The sequence below is a fragment of the Solanum verrucosum genome, unplaced genomic scaffold (assembly GCF_900185275.1).
Source record: "Solanum verrucosum unplaced genomic scaffold, falcon-dt-bn FXZP01000183.1, whole genome shotgun sequence".
NCBI lineage: Eukaryota > Viridiplantae > Streptophyta > Magnoliopsida > Solanales > Solanaceae > Solanum > Solanum verrucosum.
The window spans coordinates 267,709-287,992 of NW_026020430.1; the positions used below are offsets into that span (position 1 = coordinate 267,709).

Consider the following 20,284-nt stretch of genomic DNA (forward strand, 5'->3'; position numbering starts at 1 on the left):
GGAGAATTACAGAGTTAGAAGAATTATTAGACACAGAGTTGAAGATTAAGGACCTAGGTCTTTTATACTTTTTTCCTTGGCATGGAGGTTGTTAGAGAACCTCAAGGCCTGATTATTACTCAAAGGAAATTCACTTTGGCTCTTTTAAGAGAATTTGATTCTCTACGTCTTCATCCTGTCTCTTGTCCTTTGGATCCAACCATCAAGTTATTAGCTAATCATGGAAAGCCTACCACAGATCCAACTTTTTATCATCATTTATTAGGGAAATTGAATTACCTGACTCACACAAGGCATGATCTTTCCTTCATGGTGCAGCATCTCAGTCAATACATGCATGACCCTCGTGAACCACATTTAACTGCTGCTTTGCGAGTATTGCGTTATTTGCTAAATAATCCAAGTCTTGACTATTTTTCGCTTCCTCTTCCTCTTTCAACTTAACAGCCTTCTGTGATTCCAACTGGGGTACCTATTCAGATTCACGTAGATCTGTTAGTGGCTACTATATTTCTCTTTTTGATGGTTTAGAATACTATTTTCTATACTATATTTTTAAATTTTGGATACATGTATCATTACTCGCCAAATATATGTATCTATCCGTTTTAAAAGTCGAGATACATGATTTATTAGTTTTAATTAAGGAGCGTGACTTATTTCCATAAATAAAGGAATAATTGATGAATAATTAATAATTCAATGGATTTACATCATCTTTTCAGTATCAACTCTAATAAAGTTTCCTAAAATAACGAAATCATAAACCATAATAATTCTCTAATTGTAAACTTTATCTTCTTTGTAGTATCTTTTTAAGATTAATGATCTTAGATTTACGATTAATGATTTTGTTGACATGTACCTTAATGTTGTTATCATGTATCTCAGAAACATATATAATGTATATCTTCTTAATAGTAATGAAATTAGATGTAAGAGTAATGACATTTTTATCATGTATATTAATTTTATAGAGTGTATCTCTGACAATAATATATATCGATATTGTTGCACTTGATGTGTAGCTGGGTGTAATGGTGTATCTATTATGTTAAGTAAAGCTTGACATAATTTTTCCATTCTAATTAGTTCGTTCCTATAATTAGATTTATTCTTGACTTGAATGTTGGTGGATGTAGAGCCAGACCATGTAATGACAAATTCATGAAAGAAAATAAATAAATAAAAGGTGTTTGATTTGGTATATTATTATTAATGTATTGTATCTTTAACAAGAATCATCCGATTTTGTGAATGGCCAACCATTAAAGTAGTTTGTGAGACAACAAAATCAAACAATGTAAAACCTATTTTGTAAAAAAATTTAAAATTGAACTTTATAACTTTAACAAAAATCATCTGATTTTGTGAATGGTCAGCCATTAAAGTAGTTTGTGAAACAACAAAATCAAACAATGTAAAACCTATTTTGTAAAAAAAATTAAAATTGAATTTTATAACTCTAACAAAAATCGTCCGATTTTGTGAATGGTCAGCCATAAAAGTAATTTGAGAAACAACAACATCAAACAATGTAAAATCTGATTTGTCAAACTTTTAAAAATTGAACTTTATAACAATATGAACTCTATCTCAGATACATGAAAGGGATGAAAATCAAGATACATGAGAATAACGAAACAAGCGTAACAAATCTCTATGTATAATGTTGATTGTCAAGATTCAGATTTCAAATTTGGATATGCAAACATGTATTAAGAGTGTGAAGAAAGAGGGAAAGATGGTGGAGGTGAGTGAAGGATGTGGGGGGTGGGGGTGAAAGATTCAGTCGAGTAATGGATTGGGAGAAGGAAACCCTAATGTGAAGGAAATAATTAGAATTGTTAATGGATCATTAATTAAGGAGTTTAAATTTTAAGATAATTATTCAATATTATATTTAAGGAATTTTTGTATATGATTAAATCTTTTAAAATATATGGTATAAATATTTAAAATGGTAATATGTGTAATTGGTTTAATCTAAAGGTAAAGTAAGTATATGTGGTAGTAATGTATATCTATTTAGGTAGTTTTTCTTATTTAAATTGTACTCCATCTATCCCTGATTACTTGTCCACTTTTAAATTGACACACCTATTAAAAAAACAATGATTGACATAGTGAGTTTTCCATTTTACCCTATTAATTATGAAGTGGATGCATTAAAAATTTAAGATTTTCAAGAAGTTCTACCTTTTTCATTAATTAATGAAAAATTGTATATAATGACAAACTATTAATTCAAATTAAATGGTATAACCACACTTTGATTTAATTGTGCCCTGTAGCAAACTGTTTTCCAGTCGCCTCTCTCCCTCAAACTCTCGCTCGCCACTCTCTCTCTCTTTCGCTCGCTCTCTCTGTCGCTCGCCTCTCTCGCTTTATACAAACATAAATGTATAAATTGTGTTTCTGTTTGTATAAAGTGGGAGAAAATTGTATATACATATGCAAATACATATATCTTCGTCCTATACACTTTATAATTATACAATACAAATATTCTCCTGTCCAGTTCTCTTTTGCCTTTCTCTCTTTCTCGCTTTATACAAACATAGATTATACAAAATACAATGTATAATTTATGTTTGTATAAAGCGAGAGAGAGAACAATATTTGATATACAAACGTTTTATTTCAATTCAATTGTATACAAATTCAAATTTTATACAGATATACAAACACATAAAATTAAATTGAAAGACTCTCAACGATTTATACAAACGAGAGGCTAACAACAATTTATACAAATGGCTTGCCAGCGAAATTATACAAATCTGAAGAGGAGCCAGCGAATTATACAATTGCTTCTTTTGTATATATGTATAGTGAAATAGCCTAGTCATAACATGTTTCCTATGGAGCGCAATTATTCAAACTTTGCTATAGCATACAAATATGAATTTTGTGTTTGTTATATGTGAAAGTTGCTCTTAATTAATTGAGGGAATAATATGTAAAAAAAATAATGTTTTTTCTTGATTTGTCAAAATGAACAAGTAAAAAGGGACAAACAAAAAAAGAAAAATTAGACAAGTATTTAGAGACAAAGGGAGTATAAACTTAATTATTAAGGTCTTTAGTATTGAATCTCATGTACTTTCAAAATCGTGATTTTCGGCTTATATATGTTGTTATTTTAATTTAAAAAATTATGTAAATTTATATCCCGCATTAAAAGTATATAGTTCAAATAAATATGGTATTGCATGCATGTTGCATCTGCCTTTGAGTAAGAGCTGTCTTTTTATTTTGTAAACATCTATATTTCTAATAATTTATATGGTATAGAAAAAGTGACTTGAAATATATTTTTTTTTTTCTTAAATTTCATTTTAAGTTAAACGATGTCACATAAAATACATAAAGGGAGTATTAGCACTTTCGTAATGAAGTAACAGATACAGAATTTCCTGTCACATAACGTAACTCAGGATATCCATTTGTATCTAATGGACGAGCAACGTTTCCGGCTAAAGGCGTATAGTGTTTGAGAGTGAGGGAGAGTGAATTTTTAAGAGGAGGAATAATGTTTTGAACGAAATCGGGTTTGGAAATGGGGAGCTTGTAGAATAGGATCTGCCGTATACGACGGAACCCTAACCAAACAAGATCAAAATAAGTAAGAGGGAGTGTCACCTCCACTGCGCCGCCGGGAGGTGGCGCAACTTGACATTGCTCAATCACGGACGCCATGTTATTTAGTACTATAATGTTTGGCTAAGAAATATATGGAGCCATGAGATGAAAATGTTGCTTTAGAGTGATTGGCTGGTTTTTGTCTCTGACTCTGACATGACATGAAGCAAATAAATTCATAATTTAAAATTTACGAATTTTCATATAAGTTAATATTATAATAATAATTGAGTTCATAATCAAATGTATATTTTGAGTTCAAACTATAATAATTGAATTCATAAATAGCCGTGTTAATCGGCCTTGGGAAATGTGTATTGTGTAATGGGCATGTGGCTGATTTTGAATTATGGCAGACAAGAGGCACATCAAATCTGCCATGTTTTTTTTTTTTTTTTTAAGACTAGAAATCATAATTCTTGATATTTTAGATCTTAGATCTCTTTAGAAAATTGAGGCCACAACACCATGTGAGATTTTGAATTATGGCAGACAAGACTCAAGAGGCACATCAAATCTGCCATGTTTTTTTTTTTTTTAAGACTAGAAATCATAATTCTTGATATTTTAGACCATGTGAGATTTTGAATTATGGCAGACAAGACTCAAGAGGCACATCAAATCTGCCATGTTTTTTTTTTTTTAAGACTAGAAATCATAATTCTTGATATTTTAGATCTTAGATCCCTTTAGAAAATTGAGGCCACAACACCATGTGAACAGATTTCAAAAAGCAAATTTATTTATTTATTTTTGGTCCAATAATTAATGCGATTATTTGAAAAAAAAAATGTTAAATTAGATTTTGGACTTAACTCATTTCAACGATCATTAATAATTAATAATTATTCCTCTCTGCTATTTATATAGAACGTGGCAAAAAAGAACAGTTCATTTTTAATGGGTTATAATTCATATCTTCAATCAGTGACAAGTTTGAGTACTCGATTAATATATTGTTCTTGTTCATATTGTTATTTTATTATTGTCGATTGTAATCAATTATGTTATAAGGTTATTTTTTAACATAACATGTTCATTATAAAATGACAATACAAACTTAAAGGTGTTTTTAATCATTTTTACTTATGAATATAAATCTTTTTTTAAAAATAGTAAATATTTCTCCCAAAATTTATAGCCAAACGCATGGTAAAACTTTAGCCAAAAAAATATTTGTCAAGAATATTTGAAAATTTAGATTCAAACACTGCCTTAATCATGTGTAATGAAATGTGATGCACAAATCAAGTAGCAATATATACCTCATATATTACCTCTTATATATATGTACTATTCATGTGAGTTGTGACCTACTGACATCAGAGATTCATTGCCATTTTTTGGCTTTTATGATTTTTTGGAGATTCAAGTAAATGGTTTACAGAAAAAAGATCAACTAAATTGGTGATATTTCCGTAGTGCAATTAGTGGTGTGCAAATTCAAATTGAATTGATAAAATTGCTATTCATTTATTGCTATTGGGTTGTTGAGTTAACAATTTTTTTAATGATTTAATAAAATAAAAAAGTATTGAATTATCGATTCAATTTTGATTTTTAATAGTGAATTATTGGTTGGATCAATAACTCATTAAGAAGGTAGTGATTAATTTTGAAGTTTTCTTTTTACCCTTAATGAAATGATATACAATTACATAAATATTTAAAGATTGTTTTAGACCACAAATTATCATGTTTTTTTTTAAAACATCATGTTAAATCTAACGGTGCCACATAAAATGAAACATAAGGATAGGCATGCTCATAATGCACGCTTAATCATAATTAGGGGTGTGAAAAAATTCAATCGATCAATAAACTGAATTGATAGAAATGCTATTGATATATTGCTATTGAGTTGTTACGTTAACGAATTTTTAATGGTTTTATAAAAAAAATCAAATTATTGGTTCAGTTTGATTTCTAATATTGAGTTATTGGTTGAATCGATAACTCATTAAGAAGGTGGTGATTAACTTTGAAATTCCATTTTTACCCTTAACGAAATGATTTACAATTATATAAATACCTAAAGATTGTTCAAGACCATAAATTTCAAAAATATCTTGCTTTTTTTAAAACTTCATGTCAAATCTAATTGTGTCACATGAAACATAAGGAATGCTAGGCATTTTCACAATACACACTTAATCATAATTGCATGAAATGTGATGCATAAATTGAGTAACAATATCTCTCTCATAATTCTGCTTGCTAACATATTTTACTTATTTAAAAAAATTAGAGTTAATTTTTCATATGATCACTTAATTAACATTTAATATTTCAGAAAGTTATTTTTTGATAAAAAATTTGGAATAACATGAAAATATGATTATCTAAGATAATAACTATTAATTGAGTGATTACACGAGAAATCAATCCTAACTTATATTTGGTTAAATACTAATTGAAATTATACATATATATACTCAGATAGAGGAGTATGGTGAGCTTAAGCTGCAGCCACATATGCATATATATAAGCCATCGTCGGTGCTAATGCTTTGCCTCATGAAAGTGGATCCCTATTTTGTTAGATAGATCACAGAAATTTCTCGATCTAATTTAGTACCTAACTATCTTTTTTCCCTTCATTTTTCATCATTATGAAACTTATGAGAATTTGGACTTCAAATACATATATCTGGCACGCCAAACACATGTATTTTGAATATACTGAGTCAAAATTAGGTGTAATTTGTTATTGATACATCGTATCCAAGTAACTCGCATGTATATGACTCTCTTGTTGGCCTCTCTCCTGTCTCATTCGCAACTCGCCTCTCTCCTATCTCATTCGCAACTCGCCTCTCTCGCTCGCTTCTCTCTCTGTAACTGGTATTCCACAGATATGTATGTAGTGTGATTCACATGTATCTATGATACATAGACTATCTTGCTTGATGCCCTCCTATCTCGCTCGTCTCTCTCCTTCTCTCGGTCACCTCTCTCCATAATTTAGTGTGTTGGTAGCAAAATACATATATCTAGATGTAATTGACTTAAAATCGGGTATGAAATTATTAATTAATGAGACAATATGTAAGTATTTCGAACTATAGGGAGAATTAGTAAATATGATAGAAATGTTTATCTAATTAAATAAGTTGCATTACTACTCACTTCTTCCGGCTCTATTTTATTTTATCTGTCTAGTTTTAACTTCTTCTTTTCTTTTTCTTTTTTTTAACGAAACCACAATCATGGTGAGGACGCCAACCTATTTATCAAAATTAGGTGTAATTTGCTATAGATACATAGTATCCAAGTAATTCGCATGTATATGACTCTATCGTTGGCCTCTCTTCTGTCTCATTCGCAACTCTCCTCTCTCGCTCGCTTCTCTCTTTGTAATTAGTATTCCACATACATGTATGTAGTGTGATTCACACGTATCTATGATACAATATTTATTTTGCTTACTTCACTCCTATCTCGCTCGTCTCTCTCCTTCTTTCACCTCTCTCCCTATTTTAGTGTACTGGTAGCAAAAGTACATATATCTAGGTGTATTTGACTTGAAATCTGGTATGAAATTATTGATTAACGAGACAATATGTAAGTATTTCGAACTATAGGGAGAATTAGTAAATATGATGGAAATTTTTATCTAATTAGATAGGCTGCATATACTATTCTCTTCTTCCGACTCTATTTCATTTTATTTGTCTAGTTTTAACTTTTTTTTTCTTTTCTTTTTTAACAAAACCACCCTCATGGTGAGGCGTCAGGCAGACCACAACCCATATATATATATATATATATATATATATATATATATATATATATATATATATATCATTTCCCTTATACTATGAAGAGAGATATACAATTATGAGGAGTATTATGCTTGCCTTTATGTGGAGATTAATGGATAAGTAGGTCCAGGGTGTCAAAATGAACCCAAATATAGGTTATCTATCCATTTTGTCAAGAATTTTATGGGTTGAACTCAAAATAATTTAAATTTAATCAATCTCAACTAGGGATGACAAAGGGGTGGGGCGGGACGAAGTTATACATATGTGAGGCAGAGCGGATTTAGACATGTGCAGGGGCGGAGCAGGTTGGGGAGGGGAAGGGAGGATCGGGTTAAAACTAACCTTTTAAAGACTCAAGTGGTGGCGGGACGAGGATAGGTCTTAAAGAACCGAAACCACTTAAATTGGGCCAATCTCAACTAGGGATGGTGCAGGGCAGGGCGGACTTAGACATATGTAGGGCAGGGCGGATTTAGACATATGCAAAGGCAGAGCAGGGTAGGGAGGGGCGGGGTAGTTTAAAACTAACTTCTTAAAGTCTAGAGCGGGTGCAGGGCGGAGTGGGTTTGAAAGTATCATGACCCAAAAATGGACGTGATGTCACTCGTTTATTTCCACCAAAACAAGTCAGCTTCAACCCAACTATACAAAATAAATGTGAAAAGTAATTAGGAATAACATAATAGCGAAAAACTCAGTCATTCTAATAGAACCTCAAAACCTAGTTGTCACGAGTAAGGGCCAATAATATAAATATAGAATTGAAAGATAAGTACAAGTCTCAATGTCTTTGTCTCTAAAATAGAATAAAGTATAAAATAAGGAATAAGAGGGCCCATTGGGATGACAAGCATCTGCCTCTCAAAGTCCTTTAAAAGCCTCAGAAATAGAAGAAGAAGTTCACATGGGTCCGAACTCGGAACATACACAAGTGCAGAAGAAAGGAACAAGTACCAAAAAACACGGTACTCAACAAGCAATCTGCTAAACAAAGAAAAACTAGCTTGAATACGAGTACTCCTTTCATCCCAACATAACCTCCTCAAACTACAACTTGCACAGAAATCAACCCTACCTAACAATTTTACAATGCATAAATCACAAGGCTTAACAATCAGAGTCTAATTGCCCCGATTCAAAAACCAACAAGTTCAAGTATGTCAATCATAAGTATCAAGTAGATAAATCACCAATAACAAGTAAACCAATCACAAGTAATCAATCTCAAGTATCAAGTTCATCAAATCACAATAATCAAATACTTGTCGAAACAATATCCCATCAGCACAATATCATTAGTCATAACCATTTTCCATCGGCTTTATGTAGTATCACTTGCCGAAACCATTTCCCTTCGGCACAATATCACTTGCCGGAACTGATTTCCTTCAGGTTTATATAATGTCACTTGTCGGAACCATTTCACTTCGGCAAGATATTTGTAGTTGAAACCATTTTTTCTTCGGCTTTATACAATGTCACTTACCGGAGCCATTTTTCTTCGGCACAATATCACTAGCTGGAACCATTTCCCTTAGGCTTTATATCATATCACTTGTTAGAACCATTTCCCTTTGGCATAATCGTCACACATCTCATCACGATGCATAAAAATCAATGCAAATAACCAAGATCACACCATAAGAAAGACACAACAATTCAAGCAACTCAAGTGCACAATAAGGCCATCAAGGCTTTTAATGAATCAACAATTTTTTGGGTCCACAAAGAGCTAATTTACAAAGCATTATGGTCAACACATTGCCTTTTTTCATTAATCTCTTTTTTATTCATTAAGATCAATCAATTGGAATAAATGAACCTATCACCTCATTCTCATTACTCCCCAACACACACAATGAAGGAAAACACAAGATTCTACAAGGTTGAGAAGATCACTTGCCTCAATTCAATCAAAGGTCAATCCAAGACTTGAGTCTTCCCTTTCCAAGTCACACAATCAAGTAATCACAATATGATTCCATAAATAACAACACCCAAATCATACATTTTGAAAAATGGGTCAAATCAATTCAATAATTCAATTCGAAAAATGAGGTTTGAATCAAAAAAATCTTTACTTGAAAGTATTACCCAAGGCATTTGGAACTCATTGGTGATAACCATTTCGATAAAGGAATTAAAATCAGTTCACAGTCAGTATTTTACTTTAGGACACAAGTTCTTGAAAAACATTGTCATTTGCCAATAAAAATATCAAGTTTTGATGTTAAAATCCATAAATGATAAAAGAAAATGAAGTTTAAGGGTCACAGAGCCTTACCCAAATGATTTAGCACAAGAAATCTCTTCAAAATTTCCTCCAAGGGTTTTTCAAAACTCAAAATGGGGTAAATGGGGGTAAAACCCCCAATTGACAAGTCTAAAACCCCCTCAGACGTCGCTTAAGCGAACCCTACTTAAAATGGGGGCCTCACTTTTGTGAACAAGGCTCCGCTTAAGCGATCATTACTAAAGTGAGCCATGGTTCGCTTAAACAAACCCAACGAAAGTCTGGCTTCACTTTAGCGATCACATCTTCGCTAAAGTAGAAGGATTATCGCAAATGTAAAGGGTACAAAACTGTCACGACCCAAAAATGGACGTGATGGCACTCGTATTATCCCACCAAGACAAGTCAGCCTAAAACTCAACCATTATAATAAAATGCGGAAACTTTTTATAATCAACTCAAAAATACCCCCAAAATCTGGTTATCACGTGTATAAGCCTCTAAAGTGTTACAATAGAATCAAAAGAAAAATACAAGTCTCATATGACATTGTTTCTAGAGTAGAACAAGATCATAAACAGGAGTAAGAAGGTCTACTGAATTGACAAACAGCTACCTCACAAATCTCCAAGAAGCCTCGAAAAAGAAGAGAATATATCACAAAGGTCCGGGCTAGTAACCTACAAAAAAATGTAGTAGCAAGGGGTGAGTACCCAACCACACGGCACTCAGCAAGTCAACCTCTAAACACAAGCTAAGGGGATAGAATACGGGTACTCTTTACACCCTAACCGAACCTCCATAACTACAACTTGTATAAAACCAGCCCAACCAAACAGTTCACAATTTAAAAGCGCATATCTCAACAACAACATTCTAACAATCACATATTCTCAACAACAAGCTCAATATTCATCAATTACCACATCCACAACTACAACCTGCTTAAAACCAGCTCAACCTAACAGTTCATAATTCACGGTTTCCATCTATTGTATTTATCTACATGGGAATGAATTCGTCCGTCAATCCAAATTTGTACTAAAGGAGCTGGAATATTCTACCGATCATTTAGAGAAGCTCTCTATATACAACAATGAGCTCGAATTATAGCACACAGCTCAACAACAACACTCTAACAATTACATATCCTCAGAACAAGCTCAATATTCATCAATCAAAGTTCCACAGAAAGGCACTCACAAGCTCAGCAAAACACAATATCAAGTTCACTAATGATTAATATGTGCAATGCAATGTCAAGTATAGTGATGCATATCTGACCTAGTGATACACACCCGCTGTCTCTCAGTCCGGGACCCATGGGGGACATATCTGTCTATGCATCTGCCGCGGCACACAACATGTCCCTCGATAATAGTATCCATCGCGGCGTGTGATACATCCCTCGATATATAGTATCCATCGCAGCGCGCGATACGTCCCTCGAAATGGTACATCCTCTTTAATTTATTATTCTTTTTCAATTCACATAACACTTGTCACAACCATGTCTCAGAACAATGCAAATAACATGTTCACACAAATAATGAGGAAATGACCATTTTCATAACATTGCACAATTCAACAACAACACAATCATGATACAACATCAACAATGATTCAACAAGCCTTTCAAGCCATTCTCAACACATCACACACAGACACTTAATCACATTGCCTTTTATTACCCCTTTTTCATCATTAGAATTAATCAATGTGGACAAGGCAATCCATCACCAAGTCTCATTACCCAAACACATATTACAAGGAAATACACGAATTCTATACACTTAACAAAGGTTTAGAAATCCACTTGCCTCAAATAGTCGAACAATCATTCCGGGACTTGAGTCGTTCCCTTTAATTAAGCCTCCAAATAAATGCAATCTATTCAAATAAGTAGTCACAATAAGGATTTCAAAACTAACAACATCCATACTACTATATGTCTAGCTTAGACCCAAAAATTCACCCAAATTTATAGGTCATTTCCTTATCTTGCTAACATGTCAACTCTCATAATTTCCAAATTTCAATGCTAACATTAAGTCTTCATTCCTCCAATTACTATAACTTTAAAGGTATTCAAGTAATATAATATACCTATATTTAATTACCTATTTTAATATGCTGAAACTTGATTTACAATACAGTAACCAAAAGTAAACAAAACAACTCAAATCAGGGATAGATTACACCATTAGCTCTATCTGTACCAAAACTCTCAATTCCTCAAGTAACAGAATGTCAGTGCAAGCCTAATATATTCCATAAACTCAACTCCAACTTCTCTCCTTTTTCTGTACTAATACTCCAACATAATTGTAATAATACTATTAAGACTTATACCTATATACATAAATCTATCAATTGACCAATTACCTGGTATAATCCAAACAATTGACTAATCATTGGCAATCATTAACTAATGACGGCTATCAAAAAATTTCTCTAATTTTGAACAACCTTAGAATGTACGCAGCAACAGCAATAACTTATAACCTACAATATAATATTCTCTCTTTAAGATAGGATCAGTGCATTACTTTATTCTTACACCTAATAATTTAATTACGTAATCACTTATTTGAGGAATAAAGTTCTCACCTAAAGCACCACACTTTATCTTCTCACAGATGTGTCCTCTTGTTAATTAATTTATATAAAGTATAGGGTCTTAAATAAATTATCACTTTAGCCCACTAACTATCAATTAAGTCAATTATGTATAATTACCTATCAACTAATTAGGTAAAGTTAAATGAATAGTTCAGAATTTCAAAAAATGATTTTACGGGTCATTACAAAAACTCAGGCACAAAAAAATCAGTTAAATCTCAAAATATCGAATGAACCTTCGGGATACATTTTAAACCACGTACACACAAACCAAATATTCAAATTGACTAACTTAAAACCTCTAAAAACTCAACCAAGACCTCACTTAGGCCTAAAATCATCCCCCGAATATAACAGAACTCTCAAAATTTCTATCCAAGCATGTGAACCCCCAATATTGACCAAAGTCAACCCAAAGACTAAAATCTCAAAAATTTCCAACTTAAGACCTCAAATCCTCAATAAACTCTTAATATGAAACCGACAACTTCCTTATAAAAATTCCATATTTTGGGGCTAATGAAATTGACAAAATTCTATTCCGACACTCGAAACTCCTAAAAACACCAAAATTACTTTTTAACAATTATAGCCTTTTGAATATCAAAAACTTACAAAATTCACAACTTTCACTCAAAGTTTGAAATCGACTTTCAAAACTCAATCAGAAAGATTCGGGGTCGATATTGGGAGGGGTAAAATGGTAATTTTATGGAGAAAAAATCAAAGATGACCAATTGAGTCATTACATTATCCACCACTAAAAACTATGTTCGTCTTCGAACATAAGGTAAAAAGGAAGTATCTAAAGATTCAAAATGCTAGGATATCTGACATGCATATTGGTCTCTAGCTTCTAACTAAGTTGCCTCACCAACTGAATGGTGCTTCCACTACATCTTCATTGAAGCAATTTCCTTGGTCTTAAGCTTTCAGACCGGCCTATCCAATATGGTTATAGGCTCCTCTTCAAAAGACAAGTCTTGACCCAACATAACCAAGCAAGCAAAAGTATATGTGGCTCATTTGGTACGTACTTCCAAAGCATGGAGACATGAAACACAGGCTGCAAAATTAACAAGCTAGGTGGTAAGGCCAACTAATAGGCCACCTCTCCCACTCGGCTCAAAATCTCAAAATGTTCAATGAATCTAAGACTGAGCTTGCACTTCTTCCCAAACCTCATCACACCCTTCATGGGTTAACACTCAAAGCCAAACATGATCTTCCTCCATAAAAACTATAGCTCAAACTCTTCGGTCTGCATAACTCTTCTGTCGACTCTAGGCTGTCAACAACCTACCCTGAATCATATGAATCTACTCCATATCATCTCTAAGCAAGTTTGTATCTAAAGAATCCATCTCAACCGAATTTAACCAACCGATCGGAGATCTACACTGTCTTACATACAACGCCGCAAATGAGGCCATCTGAATATTGAAGTGATAACTTTTGTTGTAGGTAAACTCTGCTAAGGGCAAGTGTTGATCCCATCGAGCATAAAATCAATCACACAAGTTCGGAGCATATCCTCCAACACCTAAATCGTTCGCTCAGACTAACCATATCTCTAAGGGTGAAAGCTTCTACTCATATCTAACCAAGTATCCAAGCCATGCTGCAAAGCTTTCCTAAAGTGAGAAGTGAATAATGTTCCTCGGTTGGAGAGAATAGAAATAGACACCCCATGAAGTTGCACAATCTAACTGATATAAAGCTAGGCTAACTTCTTCGTCGTATACTTTACTAAATCGAGATGAAATGGATGGACTTGATCAGCCTATCAAAAACTACCCACGGTTGAAGCTAGACTCACAACAAAGTTCATAGTGATCCGTTCCAACTTCCAAGTAGGAATAGACATCCTCTAAGATACACCCATGGGTCGTTGGTCCTCAAATTTGACGTGTTGGCAAGTCAACCATCTAGGTACAAAATATGCAATATCATTCTTCATGCCACACCACTAGTAATGTTGATTCAGATCATGATACATCTTCGTCTCCCAAATGAATAAAAAATCGATAACAATTGTACTTCTATAGAAACAGTCTAATCAACTCGCCTACCTTGGGCAAATAAATCCCACCTCTAATCCTCAAGGCACCATCAGCATCAAGGACAACCTCATCGGCTTCCCCTCTCAACATTTTGCCTCGAATGCGACACAATTTCTCATCATCAAATGCCCTCACAGATATGCTCAACTAAGGAAGAATGGGCCCCTATGAAAGCAATCAAACCACCACTCTACTCAGAAATCTGTAACCGAACAAGATTGTTGGCTAACCTATGAACATCTCTAGCCAACTGTAACACTCTGGAAAATGATAGGGTAAACTAGAGCCTAAACGTGAGGGTAATGTCAAGTACGAGGGTTATAAGAGTCAAGGCCAAGACGCAAGTGCAAAGGCAAAGGGGCCAAGCCAAACCCAAAGGCCAAGGCTGCCCCTAGCTTGAAGCATATTGCCCCACCTTTACGAGTGGAACATGAATCGTGGCCCACACCACGGCTCGTGAACATTCCTTGGCTATGGAAAAATGGCTACCAAAGGTCTTGGCTACTGCCTCAACTTCATGGAAGGGACCATGGCTCGTGGAGCCCTTCGTAAAGATGACTTGGGCAAGTAGCTTACAGCAGAAAGTAACCTAGTTACTGCTTCAAGAACCACGAGAGGGACCACGACTCGTGGAGCCCTTCGTGGAAATGCCTTGGGCTTGTCATCCTAAGGCATCAAGTTCCTAGCCACTTCCCAATCTTCACGAATGGGACCACGGATAGTGGTCCTCACCACGACTCGTGAAGGAGCTCGTGAGGCCTAGACAGGTTCACTAATTGAGGGTCATTCAAGTCTTTTTCTATTTAAGTCCAATTAAAGTGAAGTCATTTTGGGTATTTTTAGGGGTACTATATAAGTTGATTTTAAGTCAAATTCACCCAATTCAAGTCATTAATTCAAAACACCCAAATAAATCCCAAAATCCTCTCCCTCATAATATTTCTCTCACTAGAAATCCTTCATTGAAGAAGAACGAGAACTTGAAAATATGGCTCAAGAACTCATCTTCTCAACTCTAATTCGTGAGGAAATCTTCAATCAAGGTATAGGGGTCTTGATTCATGGAAAACTTTCTTCCATGAAGCCTTAAATCACTCAATTTCAAATTAGTAGATTCTTCAACTCTAGGGTTTTCAATCTATGTCATGGGTTCTTCATATAAACATTTCAATGAGTTAATTGCCTATTATTATGATTGAATTGTTGTTTATTGGTGGTTTGATGATAAAATCCCCCATGAACCTGTGAATTTCCCCATGACCCAATTTCAAGAATTGTGATGGGTGTATTGATGCAAGATGAATACTATGAATTGTGGCGATGGTATTTTATTTATTGAAATCATGTTATTATTCATTCCTATTGTAGTATTTCTAGGTGTGATTGTGGGACATGATTCATGACCCTTGAAGGGTAAATTATGAGGGTTTGTACATGTTGATGACAATTGAGTATGAACTTATGATTCACTTAGAAAGTGAAGATCCTATGACTATTGTGTAAATTGTGATATTGTTGAAAGATCATTCTCCCCTTACCCTTGCACATGACTATGTATGAATTGTCTAGGATGATGATAATGTTGTTGTGTTGATTAAAAGGTTATTCTCATGAAACACTATGAACATAATGTGAAAGGTTTACTCATATGTTATGATGATTCTAATGTTGAAAGTGCATTCTCACCCAAATGAATCTAAGAGCTATTTTATGGGTTGTGTTGAATGAAGGGTAAGAATCTCCTTCACACATGTAAATGCAATTCAAAGACTAATTATGTATAGTTTGGGAAATAATGCTTAGCACCGAGTGGATATGGAAAATGAGGTAGAGGCTCTCCCATCAATACAATAGGTCGGGTCATCTAAATTATTCTCATGAGATGGAAGCTCATCCACCAATACAATAGGTCGGGTTTTTAGACGCAATCTCCCTATCCTGTAACTATGTGCCCACATAGGTCTTTAGGTAGTGGATCCACCTAAAAGCTATACATTTAGTTCTACCTTAGGAAAGTAGGACACCTTCTTTCGGTGTGGGGTTACACGACCCTGTATTCCATGTAGCTCACATGGTCTATGTCGGTTAAGGCTATTTTTCCCAACATGACAAGATTATGAATATGACACGAACTATACTCATGACTTTTTAATGAGCTTTACTTAGTTGGAATGGGGATATGGGACTTCACTTTTACATTGCACAAGTAGACTTTGAAAGGGGTTATGGGGTGGTTTCTAATGCAATGAAATGGTATGAATGTATGCATGTATGTTGAATGGATTGTTGCTATGAATGACTTTTCTTATGTTCAAGTTAATGTACATGACTATTTCCTTATCTATGACTATTGACTATGATGAGGTCTAAGGATGGTATATATGACTAAGGTGGCCTCAAAGGGATACTTAGTATGGTTGGTATTATGGGATGCCAACCATATATTGCACAAGTATACCTTAGGGTTACTAAGGTAATGGTTCTACTATGTTATGAGGATTTATATGATGAATATGCTATGACTTGTCTTTTACATTGAAAGTGCATGGTGATTCTCAAACTTGCCAAATGCATGTGTTTCAACTAAATGTCATTTTTAGCATGTTTTAAGGATTTTATTGCATGTCTTCCATACTTGGTACATATTTGTGCTAACCCCTATTTCTTCTACATTTTTACAAAGTGTAGGTTTCGGAGTGTGAAGTGTACTTCCTTTCTTGATTAGGGTTTGGATTCCTTATCTCCAAGACTTGTGCAGAGTCCTCATAGTTCGAGGACAATATGTCATTCACTTCTAGTTACTTTCTTATATTCTACTTTTTAGACTTTTGATTGTAAAGGGTTTTGAACCTATTGGCATTCTATTGTAGTAGATGGATTATGAGACAATGTCTAGATTCCTTTCAATTCTATGAAGAGACTTCGATTGTAAAATTTTAAATTCCACATCATTTCTATTTTCTTATGTTTATGTATGCTAAGGGCTTGTATAAGACCCCTTCGGGGTCAAGTACGCTGTGTTGCATTTAGGGGTTACCCTTTGGTTGTGACAAACTTGGTATCGGAGCATAAGGTTTTGGGATTGATTTTTAGGTCGATGTCTCATAAACCACATCTATTAGAGTCTTGTTCATGAGTGTGAAGCACGCCACACTTATGAATGAGAGGCTATAAGATGTTTAGGAAAGTTCACTTCATTTATTACTCTTTAGTCGTGCTTTAGAGTTTAACTCTATGAAGTCCTTTTCCTAACCCTTCTCTTGTGTTTATCGCTATGAATACAAAAGGGCGAATGCAAGAAGGATGGAAGAGGAGAATGTGAATGAGGGAGTTCCTCCTCAAGGTCCTCAAGCTCTTATTGATAAGGGGGCTATAATAAATGTGAAATTAAGGATGGCTCTTCATATATTGACTCAAGTCGTAACCAATCAAGCTCCAACTAATCCTAATATGAATTTGGCCGCTTCTAGGGTTCGAGATTTTTCTAGGATGAATCCTTCAAAGTTCCATGGCTCCAAAGTGCGATAGGATCCTTATGAGTTTGTGGAAGAGGTTCTCAAGATACTTGACATCATGGGAGTGAGTCTGGTAGAGAAAGCAGAATTGGTTGTTTATCAATTGAAGAGTGTTGCTCAAGTTTAGTACACTCAATGGAAGGCCAATAGACCAGTTGGAGCGGGTCCTATAGAATGGGAAGCGTTCAAAACCGCATTTCTTGTTATGTATTTTCCCCGGGAATTCAAAAAGGCTAAAGTTAAAGAATTCATCAATCTTCGTCAAGAGGGAATGAGTGTGCAAGAATACTCCCTCAAGTTCACTCAATTGTCTAAATATGCTCCTTCTCTAGTGTCAAATCCGAGGGACAAAATGAGTAGATTTTTTACTAGGTGTCCGACTCAATTGAAGAAGAATGTCGTGCGGCAATGCTTTATGACAACACAGACATATCACATCTTATGGTTTATGCTCAACAACTTGGAGGGTCAAGGCTTAAGAAGAAGAATAGGGAAGTGAAGAGGGCAAGGACCAATGATGGAAATTCTTCCAAGGGTAAATTCTAGGGTCAAGGTAGACCAAGGTTCAAGGGAAAGTTCTCCAACCAAAGCTCGTCTAGTGCTCCAAGGGGTAACAAAGGTAGGGTGTCTAACCCTAAACTTCAATGAGGCAATAGTGGTGGATGTTCCATGGAGTGGCCTGCTTGTGCCAAGTGTGGCAAAAAATATGATGGTAAATGTCTTGCGGGCATGGGTGTGTGCTATGGTTGTGGTAAAAGTGGGCATCAATTGGAAGATTGCCCAACACGTGCAGCCAAAGTGAGAGAAGATAAGCAAACTCCTCTAAGTGGTTCCGATGCTCTCAAGAAGAACCATTTTTATACTCTCCAAGCTAGAGGTGACCAAGAGAGCTCCCGGATGTGGTTACTGATACGTTGCAAGTATTTTTTATTGATTTTATTTATTATTGGATCCCGGTGCCACTCTCTTTTATGACGTTGTATGTGGCAATGCGGTTTGATGTTCCTCCAGAAGAATTATTAGAACCGTTTTCGGTTTCTACCCCGGTTGGTGACTTCGTGGTGGCTAAGAAGGTGTATAGAAGATGTCCCATAGAGTTACTCTTGTTGACTTGGTAGAACTTTACATGTTAGATTTTGATGTGATGCGTCTATTGATTGTAGAACCCGGGTGGTTAAATTCCAATTTCCTAATGAACCTATTTTAGAGTGGAAGGGTGGAAAGTCTATGCCTAGAGGTCAATTTGTTTCTTGTCTTATATCTGGGAAAATGATCTCCAAAGGGTGCATTAACCATCTTGTTAGGGTGAAAGATGTTGAATCTGAAACCCCTCCTCTAGAGTCGGTTTCGATAGTGAATGAGTTTCCGAAAGTTTTTCCCGATGATTTGCCCAGTATTCTTCCCAAACGGGAAGTAGATTTTGGTATTGATCTTATCCCAGCTACGCAACCTATCTCTATTCCTCCTTATAGAATGGCTCTGGCGGAGTTGAAGGAGTTGAAGGAGTTGAAAGAGTAACTAAAATATTTGCTTAATAAGAGTTTTATTCAACCAAGCATCTCTCCATGGGGTGCTCCGGTATTGTTTGTTAGGAAGAAGTATGGAATTCTTAGAATGTGTATTGATTATCGGCAATTGAACAAGGTGACCATTAAGAACAAGCATCCACTTCCTAGAATTGATGTCTTATTTGACCAACTTCAAGGGGCTAGCTACTTTTCCAAAATTGACCTTCGTTCGGGATATCACCAACTAAGGGTGAGATGGGTTGACATTCCTAAGATGGCTATTCGAACTAGGTATGGGCACTATGAGTTCCTTGTGATATCATTTGGCCTAACTAATGCCCCGGCGGCATTTATGGACCTTATGAATAGGGCTTTCCGGCAATATATCGACATGTTTGTCATTGTGTTTATCGATGACATCTTGATCTTTTCTAGGAGTGAGAGTGACCATACTTACCATTTGAGTATAGTATTGCGAATTCTCAAGGATCATCAATTATTCGCAAAGTTTAGTAAATGTGAGTTTTGGCTAAGGTCTGTAGCATTCCTTGGTCACATTATGTCAAGCAAGGGTATAGAGGTAGATCCAAAGAAGACAGACTCAGTCAATAGTTGGCCTAGACCTCTATCACCAACCGATATTAGAAGTTTTTTGGGTTTGGCCGGCTACTATAGGAGGTTTGTTGAGGGGTTCTCCTTTATTGCTTCTCCTTTGACGGCCTTAACTCAAAAGAAGGCTAAATTTGTGTGGTCGGAAGGTTGTGAGAAAAGCTTCTAAGAATTGAAAGATAGGCTTATCTCCACTCCGGTGTTGACCTTGCTGGAGGGTACCGATGGTTTTGTTGTATATTGCGATGCCTCTAGAGTGCGTTTGGGATGTGTCCTTATGCAATATGGGAAAGTAATTGCCTATGCTTCAAGGCAACTCAAT

At 35.0% G+C, this 20,284-nt stretch overlaps 1 protein-coding gene across 2 annotated transcripts in view; it reads left to right on the top strand.

Moving 5' to 3' along the window:
* LOC125807988 (ribosome-binding factor PSRP1, chloroplastic) overlaps positions 1 to 20,284 on the top strand; it is a 207,560-nt gene that overhangs the window by 40,079 nt on the left and 147,197 nt on the right. Inside the window, exon 1 of one of the 2 annotated variants that reach the window (XM_049487747.1) lies at positions 17,738 to 17,747. The exons of the other annotated variant lie outside the window; for it this stretch is intronic. The gene's annotated coding sequence lies outside the window, so the exon portion shown is untranslated. Of the gene's footprint in view, positions 1 to 17,737; positions 17,748 to 20,284 lie in introns of those variants that run through there. 2 annotated transcript variants of the gene reach the window in all.